Source organism: Crinia signifera, chromosome 11 (genome assembly GCF_055691185.1).
Source record: "Crinia signifera chromosome 11, ASM5569118v1, whole genome shotgun sequence".
Lineage (NCBI taxonomy): Eukaryota > Metazoa > Chordata > Amphibia > Anura > Myobatrachidae > Crinia > Crinia signifera.
The window spans coordinates 115,472,256-115,486,773 of NC_139227.1; the positions used below are offsets into that span (position 1 = coordinate 115,472,256).

The 14,518-nt window shown below is 53.0% G+C and overlaps 1 protein-coding gene across 6 annotated transcripts in view; it reads left to right on the plus strand.

Annotated features, from left to right (window-relative positions):
* The first annotated feature begins 9,226 nt into the window (after positions 1–9,226).
* Positions 9,227–14,518, plus strand: part of PPFIBP2 (PPFIB scaffold protein 2) — a 172,549-nt gene continuing 167,257 nt past the window's right edge. For all 6 annotated transcript variants that reach the window (XM_083164330.1, XM_083164335.1, XM_083164327.1 and 3 more), the window contains exon 1: positions 9,227–9,483. The gene's annotated coding sequence lies outside the window, so the exon portion shown is untranslated. The remainder of the gene's footprint in view (positions 9,484–14,518) is intronic.

Below are 14,518 nucleotides of genomic sequence, written 5' to 3' on the forward strand. Positions count from 1 at the left end.
TGAGTGGCTGCAGCAGCAGATGTCAGGTCTGCTGGGGGGACTGGGAGCAGCAACGCAGGAGGCTGCTCCAGCGGGCGCACGGCCTCGGAGGTCCAGGCCTCCGGAGCGCTTCAGCCCATCTGTGTCCCCCAGGGTTCAGCGCCGTTCAAGGAGCCCCGTCAGGGACCCTCCAGGCCAGGCTGTGGGCCGGGCACCTTCCGCCCGCAGGACCAGGTCTGGGAGGAATCCAACCAGCAGGCGGAACCCTCCGCGCGGGGGGGACCCCCCCCCACGTGCAAGAAGATCCGGCGGTGCGTGGTACTGGACCTGGAGCGGCGGGGCATGCGGGGCATGCTGCTGCCCAGCGCAGGGTGAGTCGTGCCAGGGGGGCAGAAGTACAGGCTGAGGACCGCAGGCCTGGTACACGGAGCGAGAGACGCACAGCTGGCTCCGCCTCCAACGAGGTCACGCCGGCTGGTGCTATACCTGAGGGTCGGGATGACAGGAGAAGAGAGATGGCAGCGTCTGCAGATGATGGAGAAATACCTGGTCCCTCTTCATTGGCTGGGTCTCGTCAGGACACTGGACCTGCGGCTGCTGGGTTCACAGCCCCCAGGCAGCCTGGTGAGTCTGTCTCTATGTCTGTTAATGCTTTAGCACAGAGTCAGGGGGGGGGAGGGTTAGCCCTCCAAGGGGAAATGAGTAGGGGCTTTACTGAATTATTGAGTGGTTTTGCAGATTGGTTGGTGGGTTTGCGGCAGGGGGCGGGGCCGTCCCCGGCGGCAGCATGGGCGCCGCAGAATTCGGGCACACCAGCTACCATTAGTGTGCCAGTCAGTAATAGTGTGCCGGTTAGCAGTGGGGTGCCGGTTAGCAGTGGGGTGCCGGTTAGCATTGGGGTGCCGGTTAGCATTGGGGTGCCGGTATCCGGCGGTGAGCAGAGTAACAGTAGTGCGGGGGCTGATGGGGGCGGTGTGGGGACGCAGGAGGAGAGTGGGAGGCTTAGTGACACCGCAAAAGGGGAGGTGTACGTATGTTTTGAGGGGCCATTGGGGGCCCACCTGAAGCAGGAGGTGAGGGAGAAGATTTGGAAAGGGGAATACGTGGATATATTTTCATTGCTCCCTTTAGAGCGTTTAAATCTGGATAGGCCCCGTAAGGAGGAGAAGAAGGAGGAACGGCGGCGGTATCGGCTGATACCGCGGTCATTCACGAACTGGTTGCAAGCATTTGCTATTTTAGCTAGTGTGATTGGGGAGAAGGCACCTGACAATTGTTCAGGCTTATTTTGTTACATGGATGCGATAGGAGAGGCGTACCGGGTGTATGGGGGTTTGGCTTGGCTCCGGTACGACGAGCAATTTAGACAGAGGAAGGCGGTGCGCCCCAACATTCGTTGGGACCATAAAGATATTGCTTTATGGTTAAAGGTGACGGCCCCCATAAAAAGTGGGCAGCCCTTTCGTGGGGACGGGGGGGGGCCGAGGGAGGCCACAAGCGGGACGGCCATGCAGAAGGGACTCTGCTTTGCCTTTAATGACGGGTCATGCCGGTTTGGGGCAAAATGCAAATTCAAGCATGAATGTTCCTCATGTGGAGGGAACCACGGTGCAAATAAATGCTTCAGAGGGAAGTCACGAGACGGTAGTTCAAAAGGGGGTGACACCAGTTCGGCTGGAAAGGATGCTGGGCTATCTGCGTAGGTATCCTGATCAGCAGACAGCCGCCTTGTTGGAGGAGGGGTTTAAGGAAGGTTTTAAGATACCTTCTGATGTGCAGGTGTCAGGGAGTTTTAGGAGGAATTTGAAGTCTGCTAGAGAGCATCCAGAAGTGGTGCAGGAAAAACTGGTTAAGGAGGTGCAACTGGGTCGTATGGCTGGACCTTTTAGGGCGGCACCATGGCCAGATTTGATAGTCTCTCCTTTGGGGGTGGTGCCAAAAATGGAGGCGAACAAGTTTCGGCTTATACACCATTTGTCCTTTCCAAAAGGGGCGTCGGTCAATGATGGCATTGACCCCGACATCTGCTCGGTGGTTTATACATCGTTCGACGCGGCTGTTCAGTGGGTAAAGCGGTTTGGGAATGGGGCCATGTTGGCAAAGACTGATATTGAATCGGCATTTCGATTGCTGCCAGTTCACCCAACCAGTTTGCGTTTGTTGGGCTGTTATTGGGATGGGGAGTTTTTTGTTGATCGATGTTTACCGATGGGTTGCTCCTTGTCGTGTGCTTATTTTGAGGCCTTTAGTTCTTTTTTGGAGTGGGTGGTTAAGGATGTCTCTGGGTGCAATTCAGTTATTCATTACCTAGATGACTTCTTATGTATTGGTCCTGGGGGGACCGGTGTATGTGACTTATTGTTGAGGACTGTTGAAAGGGTGTCGGCAGACTTTGGAGTCCCGCTTGCTCCAGGTAAGACGGAGGGCCCTGCGACTGTGATCAGTTTTTTGGGTATTGTCATTGATACTGTGAATATGGAGTGCCGTTTGCCCGAGGAAAAATTGCTGGGTTTGAAGGCCGAGGTGGGGAGGGCGTTGCAGTTAAAAAAAAAAAAAATTAGATTGCGGGAATTACAGTCTTTGCTGGGTAAGTTGAATTTTGCGTGTCGCACTATGCCAATGGGCCGCATTTTCAGCAGAAAAACTGGCAGCAGCGACAGCAGGGGTGGTTCTTCCTCATCATTTTGTCAGATTAGGTAGTGAGTTGAAAGGGGACTTGCGGGTGTGGGCAACTTTTCTGGAAACTTTCAACGGCAGGGCGTTGTGGATGTCAGACACGTGCGTGGCTACAGAGCTAGACCTTTTCACAGACGCGGCTGGGAGTGGCGGTTTTGGGGCTTATTGCCAGGGACATTGGTGTGTGGGCAGGTGGCCGGAGTCTTGGGTGCAGAGAGGCTTGGTAAAAAACTTAGCATTGTTGGAATTATTTCCTATTTTGGTTGCAGTGGTTGTTTGGGGTGAGCTATTCCACGACAGGAAGATTTGTTTTCACTGCGATAATCTGGGGGTTGTCATGGCTATTAACCAATTGTCGGCATCTTCACCGCCAGTGGTCATCATTTTGCAGCAGTTGGTATTGGAATGTCTGGCTTTGAATTTGTGGGTTGTGGCTAGGCACGTCCCCGGTGTCTCTAACGGCATTGCGGATTCTTTATCTCGTTCACAGTGGGAACGTTTCCGGGAGTTGGCACCAGAGGCGGACAGGGAGGGGACCGGGTTCCCGAGTCGGCTCTGGGCTCTGCTGGACGGGTAGTCGATCAGCTCATCAGGGAATCCTTGGCCCCGAATACATGGTCGGCATACAATCAGGAATGGCGGAGCTGGGTAGAATGGCGAGAGGTAGTAGGTTTGAAGGAGGATGATGACGAGTTGGCTGTCTTGCTATATATAGGCCATTGTAAGGAGATTGGTTGGTCAGTGGCAAAAATCACGCGCCGCATGGCGGGCTTGGCTTTTGGGTTTCGTGCAGGTGGGAGGCCTGACGTCACCAAGAATTTCCTGATTGCGCAAGCTTTGAAAGGTTGGAAGAGAGGACATGTAGTACAGGATCAGAGAAGGCCAGTGTCCTTCCAGCTGTTGCAGAATATGGGTAGAAAGTTAGGGGAGGTCTGTAGTTCCAATTTCGAGGAGAAGTTGTTCGGGGTAGCTTTTTCGCTTGCCTTCTTCGGGGCACTGCGGATTGGCGAGCTTGTAAGTCCAAGCGTCTCCAGGCCGGGAGGTTTGTTGGGAGAGGATGTGGATTTATACTCAGATAGGGTGGAGCTAGTGGTGAGGAGGTCGAAGACGGATCAATTAGGGAGGGGGAAGAAGGTAGTTCTCTTCTCCGTACCTGGCTCGGATATGTGCCCGGTAGCACGGCTAAGGATATTTAAGGAGGTCAGAGTGGGCAGGGAAAGGGATCCGTTGCTGATGCATGCGAATGGATCCTTTTTATCACGGTTCCAGTTCACAAGTGTGTTTAGAGCAGTCCTGCGGACGTTGGGCCTCAAGGGGGAGGAATACGCGGGTCACTCTTTCCGCATTGGGGCCGCAACTGAGGCTGCTAGGATGGGATTTGGAGATGAGTTAATTAAGCGTATTGGGCGGTGGGAATCGTCTCGTTTTCGCTCCTATGTTCGTTTAGGGGAATTTTGAGGCTGACTGTGTTCTTTCTATTTTAGGGCAGTCCCCATGCCTGATTTGGATTTTAGGACATTCATATGTCTTTTGGGGAGCTTTGCGGGCTGATGTCAGACCGAACGGCCGCCAGCTAGGTTTGGATAGAGAAGAGGCATTGGTTCGCTGGCTGGGGAAGCGCGGTATGGTATGGAGTGGAGTGTTACAGGAATTTCACCGTTTTGTTCGGCTCGATAGGGCTCCCGACATATTAGTGTTGCATGTGGGAGGGAATGACCTCGGGAGCAGACCATTTAGGGAGTTGATACAGGATATCAAGTTTGATCTCCTACGTTTATGGGCAATGTTTCCGTAAGTAATCACGGTTTGGTCGGATATTGTGCCGCGCCGTTATTGGAGGGATGCAAGGTCGGCTGACAAGATCAATAAGGCAAGGATAAAAGTTAACAGGGCAATTGGGCGTTTTATGGCTAGAAACGGCGCGGTAGTGGTGAGGCACAGGGAACTCAAGTCTGGTGCCGGTGCTTTTTGGAGAGGTGACGGTGTGCACTTGAACGCTGTAGGGATAGATGTGTGGTCTTTGGGACTACAAGAGGGGATAGAAACAGCGTTCCGGATGTGGGGGGGTCGCTCGGGGTCAAGGGTTTAACCCCGTGCTTGGTGGCGGAGGGGGGTCCTCGAGGTTAGTGGCATTGAGGCTTAATTATGCGGCGGGGAGGGCCCCATGAGGGGGCTGGACTCCCCTGGGTGAGGTTTAATTAATGAGCACTGGGTGTTGACAATTGGTGCCCTCGAGCCAATCGCTATCGGCTGGGGGTAACAACTCCTGGAAGTGCTTAGAGGTGTGGATAGATTTATTGAGGGCCTCGGGGACCACCTTCCGTGGGAAATGTTTTTGATTATTGTTAAACTTGTATTGTTTTAATAAAGATGGCTGCTGTGGCCAATTTTATCCAACAAGAGAGTTATGTCATTTTTGGGGGGATTAATTGGGCACAGCGATTAGACAATACCCGGTACTCTTTACCTAGAACGGCGCCCGTCGCGGGCATCGCGGGTACATTTATGGCTACCCGCGACGCGACCGACGCGATGCCCGCGATTTTCCCATTGAAAACCATGTTAAACCTGAAAAATCGCGTCGGTCGCGTCGCGGCCGGCCATAAATGTACCCGCGATGCCCGCGACGCGATGCCCGCGATTTCCCATAGGGAACAATGTTAAAAGGCAGATTGACCGCGATTTTACCGTTAAATGCCTCAATGACCGCGATTTTGACATAGGAAACAATGTTAAATGGGCCACAGAGCCCAAATAGTCCCCCTGAAGTCTTAAATGGCCCCCAAAATTTTTAACGCCACCCCACGATCAACGTGAACCCGAAGCGTGGCGAGCGCAGCGAGCCCCGCGAGGGGCGGCGGTACGCGTCCTACGACCTTTTCATGCCCTACTATCCACGTCGGCGTGGAGTTGAGAATAGAATAGTGTGGCGAGAGCAGCGAGCCACCGAGCCCGAAGCGTGGCGAGCGCAGCGAGCCCCGCGAGGGGACGCGGATACCTTCACAGGTAAACGCGTCCCCTCGCGGGCTTCACAGGTGTCCGTGGCGACGCGGACACCTGTGAAGCCCGCGAAGGGACGCGTTTACCTGTGAAGGTATCCGCGTCCCCTCGCGGGGCTCGCTGCGCTCGCCACGCTTCGGGCTCGGTGGCTCGCTGCGCTCGCCACACTATTCTATTCTCAACTCCACGCCGACGTGGATAGTAGGGCATGAAAAGGTCGTAGGACGCGTACCGCCGCCCCTCGCGGGCTCGCTGCGCTCGCCACGCTTCGGGTTCACGTTGATCGTGGGGTGGCGTTAAAAATTGTGGGGGCCATTTAACAATTCAGGGGGACTATTAGGGCTCTGTGGACCATTTAACATTGTTTCCTATGTAAAAATCGCGGGCATTGAGGCATTTAACGCTAAAATCGCGGTCAATCTGCCTTTTTAACATTGTTCCCTATGGGAAAATCGCGGTAATCGCGGGTACCCGATTTTGATGTACCCGCGATTTACCCGCGATTACCGCGATTGCCGCGATTTTACCCGCGATCCCGCGATTTCAATCGTGGGCGCCGTTCTAGGTAAAGAGTACCCAATACCCTGTCATGTATGATTGCCATCACCTGTAGTGACACCTTTCTTATCAGTTACCTAGCTCCCCACAGGTGCTGGCAATCATACATTATCCATACCTCCCAGCATGCCCCTCTCCAGGAGGACACAGTGCTCTGCTCCTGGGTTTCCCTGGTAATGTATGATTTCCATCACCTGTAGTGACACCTTTCTTATCAGTTACCTAGCTCCCCACAGGTGCTGGCAATCTTACATTATCAATACCTCCCAGCATGCCCCTCTCCAGGAGGACACAGTGCTCTGCTCCTGGGTTTCCCTGGTAATGTATGATTGCCATCACCTGTAGTGACACCTTTCTTATCAGTTACCTAGCTCCCCACAGGTGCTGGCAATCATACATTATCCATACCTCCCAGCATGCCCCTCTCCAGGAGGACACAATGCTCTGTTCCTGGGCTTCCCTGGTAATGTATGATTGCCATCACCTGTAGTGACACCTTTCTTATCAGTGACCTAGCTCCCCACAGGTGATGGTAATCATACATTATCCATACCTCCCAGCATGCCCCTCTCCAGGAGGACACAATGCTCTGTTCCTGGACTCCCCTGGTAATGTATGATTGCCATCACCTGTAGTGACACCTTTCTTATCAGTTACCTAGCTCCCCACAGGTGCTGGCAATCATACATTATCCATACCTTCCAGCATGCCCCTCTCCAGGAGGACACAATGCTCTGTTCCTGGGCTTCCCTGGTAATGTAGGATTGCCAGCACCTGTGGTGAGACCTTTCTTATCAGTTACTAGCTCCTCACAGGTGCTGGCAATCATACATTATCCATACCTCCCAGCATGCCCCTCTCCAGGAGGACACAATGCTCTGCTCCTGGGCTTCCCTGGTAATGTATGATTGCCAGCACCTGTGGTGACACCTTTCTTATCACTTACCTAGCTCCCCACAGGTGCTGCCAATCCTACATTATACATGCCTCCCAGCATGCCCCTCTCCAGGAGGACACAATGCTCTGTTCCTGGACTCCCCTGGTAATGTATGATTGCCAGCACCTGTGGTGACACCTTTATTATCAATTACCTAGCTCCCCACAGGTGATGGCAATCCTACATTATCCATACCTCCCAGCATGCCCCTCTCCAGGAGGACACAATGCTCTGTTCCTGGGCTTCCCTGGTAATGTATGACTGCCAGCACCTGTGGTGACACCTTTCTTATCAATTACCTAGCTCCCCACAGGTGATGGCAATCCTACATTATCCATACCTCCCAGCATGCCCCTCTCCAGGAGGACACAATGCTCTGTTCCTGGGCTTCCCTGGTAATGTATGATTACCAGCACCTGTGGTGACACCTTTCTTATCAGTTACCTAGCTCCTCACAGGTGCTGGCAATCATACATTACCAGGGAAGCCCAGGAACAGAGCATTTTCGCCCTCATGGAGAGGGTCAGGTAGGCAAGTATGATGAATCATGTCCGACCTTTAACCTAAAGATGCCAGGTTAAATTTTGCACAACATATTTAGAAATCAAATGAGGTTATTTCCCCTTTAATTCCTCCCCACCGCATCTACTTACCACTGACCTGGCTGCTAACACAATCTGACTTCTCTACTGAAGAAACTGGGATCCCTTCCAGCCCCCGGCTGTGTTTACATCACCTAAAGGGCAACTGACCTCAATGAAGGTTTAAAGTAGAAGGGGCAGATGTCTCAAGTCTTGGAGAGAATTACAAGACATTTCCCAAATCAACTGCCCATTTCAAAGCCTGGGCCAGATAAATGACAGAATATTGGCAACAACTTATCCACCTTATCGCACCCCAGAGCTTGAGACATCTCCCCCAAAGTGTCAGGGAGAAATGTAACAAACCATAGAGAGAGTTAAAGGGGGTGATTCTGGTTGACTCACTGCTTAGCGAGTCCTCTAATGCCGCCGGGCGAACGAATGTTCCCCCCCCCCATCCATTGCGGTCTGTACATCGTTGCTTTGCGTATGGATGTTTAACATAAAGAACCATTCGCAGGGTATCGTACAGGGATGAAATAATTCGATGACCGACTATTTGTGCCGTCTGGTCCAAGAACATCCTATGGCATCAGCCACCTGCCCCATGGCATCCCAATGCGGATGCCACCTGCCCGCCTCAATCTGCACCACTGTGCTTAACGCCATGGCAACTATGCATGTCGCCAAAGGTGTGTGTACCGCAGCCCTGCACATGCAGAGCGCAAACATCAGTCCCATGTGCGAATACTCAGGGGACGGAACAGATTAGAATGAGGGCCAATATACCAATCCTCAATCAGTTGTCATTTGTCTAGCATAGTCTGCAAAGTGTCACAAGCTGATTGGCAGGTACTTTATCCATACCTCCCAACATTGGTGGCAGTGGAGATGGGAGGAGATTCACATGGAAATAGGGGGCGTGCTGTCATAGGTGTGGCCTACAATAGCTGTACTCCCACGAAGCCACGCCCCGATTGCCCCCGATGTGGGGAGCATGGGCAATGCTCTAAGAACTGATACCCATTCCCCAGCCCCTCTATCTCAATGAATAGATGCTAAGCAGAGCAGCGGTTAGCAGGGGGTACTCCCAACTGCCCCCCCCCCCTTGCTGCGGGACACTGATGGTTCCGGGTAGTATGTGGGACAGTCTTTAAAAAAAAGAGGGACTATCCCGCAAAAATCGGGACAGTTGGGAGTTATGTTTGTCTCTGTCCCTGGTTTGATACATGTCGATATACCACTGGGTTTTACTGTACATTAATCATTTAAATACAAAATACCTGAAACATTTTTAAAGGGTACATCATTTTTTTGGGGTTGCTGTTTACTGAGAACAATGTACACAGTTCCCCCTCATCTGGGAACCATAGCAAATCGCCTGTGCGAATCCAGCCGTCATTTCAACCTGCTGGATATTAAGGAAGGGTCCCTTTAAAATAACTCTTTGAACTTGGAATTGTTGCTGAGATGCCTGGGCTCAGACACAGCAGGAGCTGCCTCCCTGTATTTCCTTGTTAGTCAGCCGCAGAGGAGGCTGAACTTGAGAATTTGTAGTAATCAAATTGTAGATATTCTGGTTTTCCATGGGCAGTGTTCCGCGTTATTGCGAGCATGTGGTATTGGTGTTCTCCCTTGCAAAAGGCTTGTCATTAGCTTCAAAGTATGCAGTGTGATGTGATTACAGGGACGACTGTGACAGATTAACCAGCCGGCGCAGAGGAACCTGCAGCTGTCGGGATACAGAAAAAGGTACCTTTTATAACTCGCCCCGTCTCGGCTTTCAGTGTGCTAGCTCCTAATGTCATGTATTATGTAGTTTCAGTTGTTGTGTTTGTATTGTGTACTTCTGTATCTGCACACACACACACACACACACACACCGTCAGCTGTCACCGTGATCTATGTACAGTACATGGCAGGTTTATAGAAGTGACTTTGGTACTTATGTATTATCTGGACTCCCATGTTAAATGCACCCCATTTTTTCATACCCCTTCTATCCAACTACGCATGGAGTTGATTTTATATAGTGTGGCGAGCGCAGCGAGCCACCGTGCCCCGCGAGGGGACGTGGTCTCATAACAAAAACGGGAGTCCAGATATTACATAAGTACCGTGACTTTATCCACTTTGGCAAAAGCAACAAAATCATTTTGGAGAAAGTGTTCACGTGATCCGGTGGCTCCAGATTTAACTTTTAAAGTGTTTAGATAAGAAAGGTGCCGGTTTTCCACTTTGTGGTTTAAGATAACAACGTGAAAGGAGATATTTCATGTATGTTGGTGGAACACTGAGGAGTGTCTGGGGAGTCGCTGGGATGTAGTGCGACAGAGAACTGGTGTGACAAGAAGAGTTGGGCTTGTGTTGTGCTGTACACTACATATTGGGCCTTATTACATACTGACAGGCACCACACATGTACTGAGCTTTGCTGCCAGGAAGAAAATGGGGATTTTATTTCTCTTGGTCTCATAATTCCCCCTAATTCCTATCAGAGTTGACCTGTCACTCTTATCTAATAATGCCCTCACAAAAGCTTGGCGCTATGCCAAGGCGTGGGCATGACCCAATTGGGGTGCAGTATGTCATGGCACGGTGCACTACATCATCACAGGGGGCATGGTAAAGTGCACTACATTATCACTGGGGCATGGCAGGGTGCACAACCTCATCACACGGGGCATGGCAGGTTGCACTACATCATCAAAGGGTGCATGGTAGGGTGCACTATATTATCACAGGCAGCATGGGCATGGCAGGGTGCAATACATCATCACGGGGGGCATGGTAGGGTGCACTATATTATCACAGGTAGCATGGTCATGGCAGGGTGCAATACATCATCACAGGGGGCATGGTAGGGTGCACTACATTATCACAGGTAGCATGGTCATGGCAAAGTGCAATACATCATCACAGGGTGACAGGGGGCATGGTAGGGTGCACTACATTATCACAGGTAGCATGGTCATGGCAGGGTGCCCTACATCATCACAGGGGGCATGGCAGGGGGCAATACATCATCACAGGAGGCATGGCAGGGTGCACTAGATCACAGGGGGCATGGCAGGGTGCACTACATCATTATAAGGAGCATGGCAGGGTGCAATACATATACATCACAGTAGGCATGGCAGGATGCATTACATCATTATATAGAGCATGGTAGTGTGCACTACATCATTATAGGGAGCATGGCAGGATGCACTACACCATGGGTCCTCAAACTACGGCCCTCCAGATGTTGTGAAACTACAATTCCCAGCATGCCTTGCCACAGTTTTAACACTCCCTTATAGGAAAACTGTGGCAAGGCATGCTGGGATTTGTAGTTTCACCACATCTGGAGGGCCGCAGTTTGAGGACCCATGCACTACACCATCAAAGGGCCCATGGTAGGGTGCACTACATCATCACAGGTGGCATGACAGGGTGCACTACATCATTATAGGGAGCGTGTCAGGGTGCACTACATCATCACAGGGAGCATGGGCATGGCAGGGTGCACTACATCTTCACAGGGGCGCATGGCAGGGTGTTCTACATCATCACATGGGGCATGGCAGGGTGCACTACATCATCACAGGGTGCACTACATCATCACAGGGGCATGGCGGGGGCACTACATCATTTGGAGCATGACAGGGTGCAATACATCTTTATAGGGAGCATGGCAGGGTGCACTACATCATCACATGGCAGGGCGCACTACATCATTATAGGGAGCATGGTAGGGTGTACTACATCATCACAGGGGGCATGGCAGGATGCACTACATCATTATAGGGAGCAGGGTAGGGTGCACTACATCATCACAGGGGGCATGGCAGGGTGCACTACATATTTACAGGGGACATGGTAGGGTGCACTTAATCCTCACAATGGGCATGGCAGGGTGCACTACATATTTCTAGGAGGCATGGCAGACGCACTACATCATCACAGGGGGCATGGCGGGGAGCAGTACATCGCCACATGGCATGGTGTAGTACATCATTGCGGGGCATGGTGTGGGGTAGTACTTCATTGTGGGGCATGGCGTGGGGTAGTACTTTATTGCGGGACATGGCATAGAGCAGTACGTCATCGCCGGGCATGGCATAGAGCAGTAAGCCATCGCGGGGCATGGCATAGAGCAGTACGTCATCGCGGGGCATGGCATAGAGCAGTACGTCATCGCGGGGCATGGCATAGAGCAGTACATCATCGCGGGGCATGGCATAGAGCAGTACGTCATCGCGGATCATGGCATAGAGCAGTACATCATCGCGGGGCATGGCATAGAGCAGTACGTCATCGCGGGGCATGGCATAGAGCAGTACGTCATCATTTGGCATGGCATAGAGCAGTTCGTCATCGCCGGGCATGGCATAGAGCAGTACGTCATCGCCGGGCATGGCATAGAGCAGTACGTCATCGCGGGGCATGGCATAGAGCAGTACGTCATCGCGGGGCATGGCATAGAGCAGTACGTCATCGCGGGGCATGGCATAGAGCAGTACGTCATAGCGGGCATGGCATAGAGCAGTACGTCATTGCGGGGCATGGCATAGAGCAGTACGTCATCGCGGGGCATGGCATAGAGCAGTACGTCATCGCGGGGCATGGCATAGAGCAGTACGTCATCGCGGGGCATGGCATAGAGCAGTACGTCATCGCGGGGCATGGCATAGGGCAGTACGTCATCGCGGGGCATGGCATAGGGCAGTACGTCATCGCCGGGCATGGCATAGAGCAGTACGTCATCGCCGGGCATGGCATAGAGCAGTACGTCATCGTGGGGCATGGCATAGGGCAGTACGTCATCGCGGGGCATGGCATAGGGCAGTACGTCATCGCGGGGCATGGCATGGAGCAGTACGTCATAGCGGGCATGGCATAGAGCAGTACGTCATCGCGGGGCATGGCATAGAGCAGTACGTCATCGCGGGGCATGGCATGGAGCAGTACGTCATTGCGGGGCATGGCATAGAGCAGTACGTCATTGCCGGGCATGGCATAGAGCAGTACGTCATCGCCGGGCATGGCATAGAGCAGTACGTCATCGCCGGGCATGGCATAGAGCAGTACGTCATTGCGGGGCATGGCATAGAGCAGTACGTCATTGCCGGGCATGGCATAGAGCAGTACGTCATTGCCGGGCATGGCATGGTGTAGTACATCATTGCGGGGCATGGTGTGGGGTAGTACTTCATTGCGGGGCATGGCATAGGGCAGTACTTCATTGCGGGACATGGCATAGAGCAGTACGTCATCGCCGGGCATGGCATAGAGCAGTAAGTCATCGCGGGGCATGGCATAGAGCAGTACGTCATTGCGGGGCATGGCATAGAGCAGTACGTCATCGTCGGGCATGGCATAGAGCAGTACGTCATCGTCGGGCATGGCATAGAGCAGTACATCATCGCGGGGCATGGCATAGAGCAGTACGTCATCGCGGGGCATGGCATAGAGCAGTACGTCATCGCGGGGCATGGCATAGAGCAGTACGTCATCGCAGGGCATGGCATAGAGCAGTACGTCATCATTTGGCATGGCATAGAGCAGTACGTCATCGCGGGGCATGGCAAAGGGCAGTACGTCATTGCCGGGCATGGCATGGTGTAGTACATCATTGCGGGGCATGGTGTGGGGCAGTACGTCATCGTCGGGCATGGCATAGAGCAGTACGTCATCGTCGGGCATGGCATAGAGCAGTACGTCATCGTGGGGCATGGCATAGGGCAGTACGTCATCGCGGGGCATGGCATAGAGCAGTACGTCATCGCGGGGCATGGCATAGGGCAGTACGTCATTGCCGGGCATGGCATGGAGCAGTACGTCTTTGCCGGGCATGGCATGGAGCAGTACGTCATTGCCGGGCATGGCATGGAGCAGTACGTCATTGCCGGGCATGGCATGGAGCAGTACGTCATTGCCGGGCATGGCATGGAGCAGTACGTCATTGCGGGGCATGGCATAGAGCAGTACGTCATTGCCGGGCATGGCATAGAGCAGTACGTCATCGCCGGGCATGGCATAGAGCAGTACGTCATCGCCGGGCATGGCATAGAGCAGTACGTCATCGCCGGGCATGGCATAGAGCAGTACGTCATTGCGGGGCATGGCATAGAGCAGTACGTCATTGCCGGGCATGGCATAGAGCAGTACGTCATTGCCGGGCATGGCATGGTGTAGTACATCATTGCGGGGCATGGTGTGGGGTAGTACTTCATTGCGGGGCATGGCGTGGGGTAGTACTTCATTGCGGGACATGGCATAGAGCAGTACGTCATCGCCGGGCATGGCATAGAGCAGTAAGTCATCGCGGGGCATGGCATAGAGCAGTACGTCATCGCGGGGCATGGCATAGAGCAGTACGTCATCGTCGGGCATGGCATAGAGCAGTACGTCATCGTCGGGCATGGCATAGAGCAGTACATCATCGCGGGGCATGGCATAGAGCAGTACGTCATTGCCGGGCATGGCATAGAGCAGTACGTCATCGCCGGGCATGGCATAGAGCAGTACGTCATTGCCGGGCATGGCATAGAGCAGTACGTCATTGCTGGGCATGGCATGGAGCAGTACGTCATTGCCGGGCATGGCATGGAGCAATACGTCATCGTGGGGCATGGCATAGAGCAGTACGTCATTGCCGGGCATGGCATGGAGCAGTACGTCATCGCCGGGCATGGCATAGAGCAGTACGTCATCGCCGAGCATGGCATAGAGCAGTACGTCATTGCCGGGCATGGCATAGAGCAGTACGTCATTGCCGGGCATGGCATAGAGCAGTACGTCA